This window comes from Cherax quadricarinatus, chromosome 100 (genome assembly GCF_038502225.1).
Source record: "Cherax quadricarinatus isolate ZL_2023a chromosome 100, ASM3850222v1, whole genome shotgun sequence".
Lineage (NCBI taxonomy): Eukaryota > Metazoa > Arthropoda > Malacostraca > Decapoda > Parastacidae > Cherax > Cherax quadricarinatus.
The window spans coordinates 10,200,352-10,210,878 of NC_091391.1; the positions used below are offsets into that span (position 1 = coordinate 10,200,352).

Consider the following 10,527-nt stretch of genomic DNA (forward strand, 5'->3'; position numbering starts at 1 on the left):
ATCTGGGGCCCAAGACTGTTCAACTGCCTCCCAGCATACATAAGAGGGATTGCCAATATACCTCAGGCTGTCTTCAAGAAGGAGCTGGACAGAAACCTATAGGCAGTACCTGACCAACCAGGCTGTGGTTCGTACATCGGGTTGTGTGCAGTCAACAGTAACAGCCTGGTTGATCAGGCCCTGATCCACCATGAGGCCTGGTCACAGATAGGGCCGCGGGGGCGTTGACCCCCGAAACCCTCTCCAGGTATATTCCAGGTAATTGTTATAAGAGTAATAAGGTTTTTACATTAAAATTTGGAAAAACATATTCTCCATATTGGTCAGTACAGCAGCAAGTGGTGTTACAACATGATAGTTCATTACAGTAGTAGATAGAAATATCTCCCCCAGTTTGTTTTGTTCTAGAGTTGTAGACTGTTGTGTATCCTGGGAGTGAGTACTATTGTTTCTTGTTTAAGACAGGTTACAGTCAGAATAATACAGGAGAAGGTTGTGTTTAAGGAATCAAGGAGTACCAGGAGGTCATCACAGTATTTACTTAGTAATATTATAATTCAAAATTGTAATATTTTTGACATTACTTAGGACAGTGTTGGCTTGTGTTTCCGTGCAGTAAAGTCGTAGTTTAAAGGTTCAGTTAAAGGCAGAGAACAATAAAGGCTCTCCTCCTTAAATCAATAAATTACTAATTAAGTCATTGTTTAAGGGCAGTATTAGATGACGGTATTAAGTTTTCGGCTTCTCTTCTGGTTGAATTATTAACTCTGATAAAAATTATTAAACAAAAGAAAATGGTAATAAAGTCTGGGTTTAAAGGTTCAAATATATGTTATAGTTTAATAAAGCAGCTTTTCAAAGGCTTTAATATGAGCAGATCCTAATAATATAAGGTTTAACTGCTGAAAATATGTAAATTATGGTAAATGTCTTTAAGTTCCTCTTATTTTGAAGCTTTATCTTGAATACAAAAGGTTGAAAAAAGGAAAACGGTAATAAGGTATCGTTTTAATGGTTTACATCAGGATAGACAGTAATAAACTGTCAAATTTAGATTTTTCATGTAAGTAAACCACAATAATATCTGGGTTTAAGGGTTGAAATAAAGAGTTGACGGTAATCAACTCTCGGTTCCTCTATTCCCTCAACCTCTCAGTCCAACAATAACAAAGTGAACTAAGTATGGTGTCGTTAAGGTAAGATTTCTGCCTCATTTTTACCCTTATTTTCTCTCTTTTTGACCACCTTCATGCCCTCTAGTGGTGGGTAGTGATGCCCGTGATAGTCTCTAGTTCCCAGGAGATGGAGGCGTCCTCCTCTGCCTCGCATCAACCTGATTTAACCCCAGAATGTTCCATTATGATTATGTAACCCAGGGTAGTGTTATTCAACCAGGATAACCCAGGGTAGTGTTATCCACCCAGTATAACCCAGGGTAGTGTTATCCAACCAGGATAACCCAGGATAACCCAGGGTAGTGTTATCCACCCAGGATAACCCAGGGTAGTGTTATCCAACCAGGATAACCCAGGGTAGTGTTATCCAACCAGGATAACCCAGGGTAGTGTTATCCACCCAGGATAACCCAGGGTAGTGTTATCCAACCAGGATAACCCAGGGTAGTGTTATCCACCCAGGATAACCCAGGGTAGTGGTATCCACCCAGGATAACCCAGGATAGTGTTATCCAACCAGGATAACCCAGGGTAGTGTTATCCACCCAGGATAACCCAGGGTAGTGGTATCCACCCAGGATAACCCTGGATAGTGTTATCCAACCAGGATAACCCAGGGTAGTGTTATCAGCACAGGATAACCAAGGGAAGTGTTATCTACCCAGGATAACCCAGGGTAGTGTTATTGACCCAGGATAACCCAGGGTACTGTTATCAACACAGGATAACCCAGGGTAGTCTTATCCACCAAGGATAACCCAGGGGAGTGTTATCTACCCAGGATAACCGAGGGTAGTGTTATCCACCTAGGATAACCAGTGGGATTGTCATCCACCCAGGATACCCCAGGGTAGTGTTATCAGCACAGGATAAGCCAGGGTAGTGTTATCCAACCAGGATAACCCAGGGTAGTGTTATCCACCCAGGATAACTCAGGGTAGTGTTATCAGCACAGGATAACCCAGGGTAGTGTTATCAGCTCAGGGCAACCCAGGGTAGTGTTATCCACCCAGGATAACCCAGGGTAGTGTTATCCAACCAGGATAACCCAGGGTAGTGTTATCCACCCAGGATAACCCAGGGTAGTGTTATCAGCACAGGATAACCCAAGGTAGTGTTATCCACCCAGGATAACCCATGGTAGCATTATAAACCCAGGGTAGTGTTATCAACACAGGATAACCCAGGGTAGTGTTATCTACCCAGAATAACCCAGGATAGTGTTATCCACCCATGATAACCCAGGGTAGTGTTATCCACCCAGGATAACCCAGGGTAGTGTTATCCACCCATGATAACCCAGGGTAGTGTTATCCAACTAGGATAACCCAAAGTAGTGTTATCCACCAAGTATAACACAGGGTTGTATTATCCACCTAGCATAACCCAGGGTAGTGTTCTTCACCCAGGATAACCCAGGGTAGTGTTATCCACCCAGGATAACCCAGGGTGGTGCTATCAACCTGTGATAACCCAGGGTAGTGTTATCCACCCATGATAACCCAGGGTGGTGTTATCAACCCAGGTTAACCCAGGGTAGTATTATCCAACCAGGATAAGCCAGGATAGTGTTATCCTCCCTGGATAACTCAAGGTAGTGTTATCCACCGAAAAATGTGCAGGTTACTGTTATCCACCCTGGATAACCCAGGACAGTGTTATTCACCCAGGATAACCCAGGTTAGTGCTATCCACCCTGGATAATGCTATCCAACCAGGCTATCCCTCGATAGTGTTATCCACCTAGGATAACGCAGGGTAGTGTTAACTACCCAGGATGAGCGAGGGTAGTGTTATCCATCCAGGAGAGTGTGATCCACCCAGCATAACCCAGGGAAGTATTATGCACCCAGAATAACCCAGGGTTGTGTATACAACCAGGATAACGGGTAGTGTTATCCATCCAGTGTGATAACCCCAGGGTTGTGTTATACAACCAGGATAACCCCGGGTGTTATCCATCCAGGAAAACCAGGATTATGTTACCCACCCAGGATAACCAAAAGTAGTGCTATCTTCGTAGGATAACCTAGGGTAGAGTCATTCACCCAGGATAACCCAGGGTAGTGTTATCCACCGAGGATAACCCAAGAGAGTGTCATCCATGCATGATAACTCAGGGTCGTGTCATCCTCATAGGATAACCGAGGGTAGTCTTATCTACCCAGTATAATGCAGTGTAGTGTGAACCACCCAGGATAACCCAGGGTAGAGTTATCCACCCTGGGTGACCAGGTTAGTATCATCTATCCAGAATATCCCAGGGTAGTGTGATTCACCCAGGATAACCCAGAGTAACATTATCCATCCAGGGTAGTGCTATCCACCCAGGATAACCCTGGGCATCCTTATCCACCCAGAATAGTGTTATTCACTCAGGATAACCCAGGGCAGCATTAACCACCCAGGAAAACCCAGGGTTAGTGTTATCCACACAGGATAGTGTTATGCAACCAGGATAACACAGGGTAGTGTTATCTATCCAGGAAATTCCAGGGATAGTGTTATCCACTCAGGATAACCATGGGTAGTATTATCCACCCAGGATAACCCAGAGTAGTGTTATTCACCCACAATAACCCTGGGTAGTGTTATATACCCGGGATAACCCAGGATTGTGTTATCCACTCAGGATAACCCAGGGTACTGTTATCTTCCCAGGATAACCCAGGGTAGTGTTATCCACCCAGGATAACCAAGGGTACTGTTATCTGCCCAGGATAACCCAGGATTGTGTTATCCACACAGGATAACCCAGGGTACTGTTATCTGCCCAGGATTACCCAGGATTGTGTTATCCACCCAGGATAACCCAGGTTAGTGTTTTCCACCCAGGATAACCCTGGGTAGTGTTTTCCACATAGGATAGCCCACGCTTGTGTTATCCACCCAGGGTAACCCAGGGATGTGTTATCCAACAAGATAACCTTAGATAGTGTCATCTATGTAGCATAATCCAGTGTAGTGTCATTCACCCAGGATAACCCAGGGTAGTGTTATCCACCCAGGATTATCCAGGGTAGTGTGATCCACCCAGGATAACCAGGTAGTGTCATCCACCCAGGATAACCGATTGTAGTGTTATCCACCAGGATAACCTAGTGTAGAGTTATCCACACAGGTTAACCCTTTGTAGTGTAATTCACCCAGGATAACCCAGAGTAGCATTATCCATCCAGGATATTATCCACCCAGGATAACACAGGGTAGAATTATCCACCCAGGAAAACCAGGGGTAACGTTTTACTCACAGTCTAGTGTTATCCAACCAGGATAACCCAGGGTAGTGTTATCCAAAAAGGAAAACCCACGGGCAAAGTTATCCACACAAGGTAGTGTTATCCAACCAGCATAACCCAAAGTAGTGATATCCACCAAGGATAGCCCTTTGTACTGTTGTCCACCAAGGATAAGCAAGGGTACTGAGTGTTATCCACCCAGGGCAGTTCTTCACCCAGGATAACCCATGGTAAAGTTATATACCCAGGATAATGCAGGGTTGTGTCCTTCACAAAGGATAACCCAGGGTAGTGTCATCCTCACAGGATAACCCAGGGTAGTGTTATCCACCCAGGATAATCCAGGATAGTGTGATCCACCCAGGATAATGTTATCCACCCAGGATAACCAGGGTAGAGTCATCCACCCAGGATAACCCAGGGTAGTGTTATCCACCCATGATAACCCAGGGTAGAGTTATCCACCCTGGATAACCAGGGTAGAATCATCCACCAAGGATAACCCAGGGTTGTGTGATTCACCCAAGATAACCCAGAGTAGCATTATCCCTCCAGGATAATGTTATCCATCCAGGATAACCCAGGGTACCATTATCCACCCAGGAAAACCCGGGTTTAGTGTTATCCACACAGGGTAGTGTTATCCAACCGGCATAACCAAGAGTAGTGTTATTCACCCAGGATAGCCAAAGATAGTGTTATCCACCCATTGTTCTGTTAACAACCCAGGATAACCAAGGGTAGTGAGTGTTATCAACCCATTGTAATTCTCCACCCAGGATAACCCAGGGTAGTGACTTATTCTCCCTGAATAATCCAGAGTAGGGACTTGCCCCCTTCGATAATGCAGGGTTGGGTTAACCACCCAGGGTAATGCAAGGTTGTGAGTGTTAGCCTACCAGGATAACCCAGAGTAGTGACTGTTATCCTACCCAGGACAACCCAGGGTAGTGACTGATATCCACTCTGGATAACCTAGTGTAGTGCCTGACTGTTGTCCACCCAGGATAAGCCAGGGTGGTGACATCCACCCAATAGAACCCAGGGTTGTGACTTATCCTCCCATTATAACCCAGGGTTTTGGGTGTTATCCACCCAGGATAACCCAGGGTAGTGAGTATTAGCCACCTAGGGTAACCCTCTGTTGTGACTGTTGCCCATCTAGCATAATGCAGAGTACTGTTATCCAGCCAGGCAAACTTAGGGTAGTGAGTGTTATCCATCCAGAATAACCCAGAGTAATGAATGTTATCCTCCCAGGGTAGTGTTATCCACCCAGGATAACCCAGGGTAGTAAGTATTAGCCACTTGGGATAACCTAGTGTAGTTTTTATCAACCGCGCATAACCTAGGGTAGTGATGCATACATCCAGGATAATACACGGTAGTATTATGCATCCAGGATATCCCAGGGTCGTGATGTCTGCACAGGATAACCAAGAGTAGTGTTATCCACCTAGGATAGTCCAGCATAGTGTTATCAAACCAGGATAACCCAGGGTAGTTTTATCCACCCAGGTTATCCCAGGGTTGTGTTATCTGAACAGGATAACCCAGGATAGCGTTATCCACCCAGGATAGCCCAGGGTAGTGTTATCGACCCATGGTACTGTTAACCACCCAGGATAACCCAGGGTAGTGTTATCCACCCAGGATAACCCAGGGTAGTGTTAGCCACCCAGGATAACCCAGGGTAGTGTTTGCACTTAGGGCAACCCACAGCAGTGAGTGTTATCAACCTAGGATAACCCAGAGTAGTGTTAGCCACCCAGGATAACCCAGAGTAGGGAGTGTTATCCACCCAGGATAACCCAGGCAAGCGTTGTCCACCCAAGAAAACTCAGGGGTAGTGTTATTCACAGAGGGTAGTGTTATCCAGCTATGATAACCCAAGGTAGTGTTACCCACCCAGGTTATCCCAGGGTCGTGTTATCTGCACAGGATAACCCAGAGTAGTGTTATCCTCCTAAGATAGCCCAGGGTAGTGTTATCCACCCATGGTACTGTTAACCATCCAGGATTACCCAGAGTAGTGTTAGCTACCCAGGATACCATGAGTAGTTTTAGCAACTCAGGGTAACCCCTGGAAGTGAGTGTTATCACCCCAGGATAACCCAGAGTAGTGTTAGGCACCAAGGATAACCCAGAGTAGAGAGTGTTACCTTCCCAGGGCAGTTCTTCAAACAGGATAACCCTGGGTAGTGAGTGGTATTCACCCAGGATAACCCAGGCTAGTAAGTGTTGTCCAACCTGGTTAACCCAGAGTAGTGTTAGCCACCCAAGATAACCCAGAGTAGTGACTGTTATCCACCCAGGATAACCTAGCATAGTGACTGTTATCCACCCAGGATAACCCAGAGTACTGACTGTTATCCACCCAGGAAAACCCAGGATAGTGACATCCACACAGGATAACCCAGGATAATATTATCCACACAAGATAACCCAGGGTAATGATATCCAACCAGGTTAGACCAGGGTAGTCTTATCCACTTAGAATAATGAAGAGTAATATTATCCACCTTGGATAACCTAGGATTGTGTTATTCACCCAGGATAACCCAGGGTAGTGTTATCCACCCAGGATAACATAGGGTAGTGTTATCCACTCTTGATAACCCAGGGTAGTGTTATCCACTCTTGATAACCCAGGGTAGTGTTATCCACCATGGATAACCCAGGGTCGTATCTGCATAGGATAAGTCAGGGTAGTTTTATTCACCCAGGATAACCCTGGATAGTCTGATGCACCTAGAGTAACCCTCGGTAGTGTTATCCACCCAGGATAGTGTCATCCTTCCAGGATAACTCAGGGTAGTGTCATCCTCCCAGATTAACTAAGGGTAGTTTTATCCACCTAGGATAGTGTGATCCAACAATAATAACCTAGGGTATTGTCATCCTCCCAGCATAACCCAGGGTAGTGTGATCCACCCAGGATAACCCTTGGTAGTGTTATCCACCCAGGATAGTGTTATCAACACAGGATAATCCAGGGTAGTGTGATCTATCCAGGATAGTGTTATCCACCCAGGATAACCATGGTAGTGTCATCCATGCAAGATAACCAATTGCAGGGTGATCCACCCAGGATAACCTAGGGTAGAGTTATCCACCCATGATAACTAGGGCTGTATCATCCACCCAGCATAACCCAGGGTGAAGATTGAGACACTTATGCAACATATGAGGTGGGGTCATAGTGGTACCATCCACTAGTATAAGCAGGAGGAGGCGGGGTCATAGTGGTACCATCCACTAGTGTAAGCATGAGGTGGGGTCATAGTGGTACCATCCACTAGTATAAGCAGGAGTCATAGTGGTATCATCCACTAGTGTAAGCAGGGGAAGGCGGGGTCATAGTGGTACCATCCACTAGTGTACACAGGAGGAGGCGGGGTCATAGTGGTACCATCCACTAGTGTAAGCAGGAGGAGGCGGGGTCATAGTGGTACCATCCACTAGTGTAAGCAGGAGGAGGCGGGGTCATAGTGGTACCATCCACTAGTGTAAGCAGGAGGAGGCGGGGTCATAGTGGTACCATCCACTAGTGTAAGCAGGAGGAGGCAGGGTCATAGTGGTACCATCCACTAGTGTAAGCAGGAGGAGGCGGGATCATAGTGGTACCATCCACTAGTGTAAGCAGGAGGAGGCAGGGTCATAGTGGTACCATCCACTAGTGTAAGCAGGAGGTGGGGTCATAGTGGTACCATCCACTAGTGTAAGCAGGAGGAGGCGGGGTCATAGTGGTACCATCCACTAGTGTAAGCAGGAGGAGGCGGGGTCATAGTGGTACCATCCACTAGTGTAAGCAGGAGGAGGCGGGGTCATAGTGGTACCATCCACTAGTGTAAGCAGGAGGAGGCGGGGTCATAGTGGTACCATCCACTAGTGTAAGCAGGAGGAGGCGGGGTCATAGTGATACCATCCACTAGTGTACGCAGGAGGAGGCGGGGTCATAGTGGTACCATCCAGTAGTGTACGCAGGAGGAGGCGGGGTCATAGTGGTACCATCCACTAGTCGAAGTAGGTCTTCCTCCAAATATTGGACAAGGTTTAAGAATTCTTTGTATCAAGATCCCATGATGATGCAGTGTCTGAGTTGTGGATAACCCTGAGTAGTGGTATCCACCCAGGATTGTGTTGTCCACCCAGGATAACCCAGGGTAGTGTTATCCAACGAAGTTATCCCAGGGTAGTGTTATCTGCACAGGATAACCCAGAGTAGTGTTATCCACCTAGGATAGCCGTAGTGTTATCTAGGATACTGTTAACCACCTAGGATAACCAAGGGCAGTGCTAGCCACTCAGGGTAACCCTAGGTAGTGTTATAAACCCAGGATGACCCAGAGTAGTGTTAGCCACTCATGGTAACCCAAGGTAGTGTTATTAACCCAGGTTAACCCAGAGTAGTGACTATTAAGTTGGATAAATACATTAGTGGGTGTGAGTTGGACCTAACTAGCTTGTGTTACTAGGTCAGATGCTTTGAGTGACGTGACTGACCTCACTAGGCCAGTGAGATCAGATGGTCAGTGAGCTAAAGGTCACTATGTCAGTGACCTTAGCATACCTTTCGATAATATTTTCAATATATCACTATAAACTGGCATAGTGCCAGACAAGTGGAAAATGACAAATGTAATACCTATTTACAAGACAGGTGACAGGTCCTTAGCGTCGAACTATAGACCAATAAGCCTTGCCTCCATAGTTGGTAAATTTATGGAATCAATAACCCAGGGTAGCGTTATCCACCCAGGATAACCATGGGTAGTGTTATCCACCCATCGTTCTCTTAGCCACCCAGGATAATGATGGGCAGTTTTAGCCATTCAGGGTAACCCAGGGTAGTGAGTGTTATTCACCCAAGATAAAGGGTAGTGAATGTTATCCACCCAGGACAGTTTTCCATCTAGGATAACCCAGGGTAGTGACTTATCCACCCAGGATAACCCGTAGTAGTGACTGCTATCCACCTAGGATAACCCAGGGTAGTGACTGCTATCCACCCAGGATCACCTAGGGTAGTGACATCCACTCAAGATCACCCAGGATATTCTTATCTACCCAGTACAACCCAGGGTAGTGTTATCCACCCAGGATAACCCAGGGTAGCTAGTGTTAGCTACCCAGATTAACCCAGGATAGTGTTATCCACGCAGGATGTCCTGGGTGGGTATCACTATCCACCAGAATAACGCAGGGTAGTGAGTATTATCCACCCAGGATATCCCAGGGTACTGTTATCCACCCAACACAACACAGGGTTGTGAGTGTTATCCTCCCAGGATAACCACCCAGGATAATGCAGGGTAGTGTTATCCACCCAATACTACCCAGAGTTGTAAGTGTTATCCTCCCAGGGTATCCCACGGTTTGGAAAGTTATCCACCCAGAATAACCCTGGGTGATGAGTGTTAGCCATCCAGGATAACCCAGGGTGGTGTTATCTACCCTGGATAACTTTGGTTAGTGAATGTTACCACCCAGAATAACCCAGAGTAGTGACTGTTATCCATTTAGCATCACACAGAGTAGTGTTATCTAGCCAGCTTAACTTAAGATAGTGAGTGTTATCCTTCCAGAATAACCCAAAGTAATGAATGTTATCCACCCAAGATAATGTTATCCACCCAGGGTAACCCAGGGTAATGAATGTTAGCCACCTAGGATAACCTATGATAGTTTTATCAACCCAGCATAACCAAGGGAAGTGATGCATCCACCCAAGATAACCCAGAGTAGTATTATGCATCCAGGATAACCCAGGATAGTGTTATCCACACAGGATAACCCAGAGAAGTGTTATCCATCCAGGATAACCCAGGATAGTGTTATCCACCCAGGATAACCCAGGAATCACTTCAGTATCCTCTATTGGTTATGCAATTGAGGATATTCAAGTGATTCCTCCAGAACTGTCTTAGAGTCAGTTCAGTGTCTGAGGTCACTTCAAAGCATCTTTGAAACATTGGTTTGGTTTAGAGTTTTTTGAGGTTTGAAATGACCTGCTGTTCCGTGGACTGGATGACAGGAGTTGTATTAGGAGGTAAGAACTTCACTGTCCTAAAAGTAAACTCCCTCAACAATTGGTCTTCCAAGTCTGGAGG

At 46.1% G+C, this 10,527-nt stretch overlaps 1 protein-coding gene across 1 annotated transcript in view; it reads left to right on the plus strand.

The window, feature by feature from the left end:
- Positions 1-1,100: 1,100 nt before the first annotated feature.
- LOC138851094 (zinc finger protein 84-like) overlaps positions 1,101-10,527 on the plus strand; it is a 250,242-nt gene continuing 240,815 nt past the window's right edge. The window contains exon 1 of the mRNA XM_070079528.1: positions 1,101-1,196. The gene's annotated coding sequence lies outside the window, so the exon portion shown is untranslated. The remainder of the gene's footprint in view (positions 1,197-10,527) is intronic.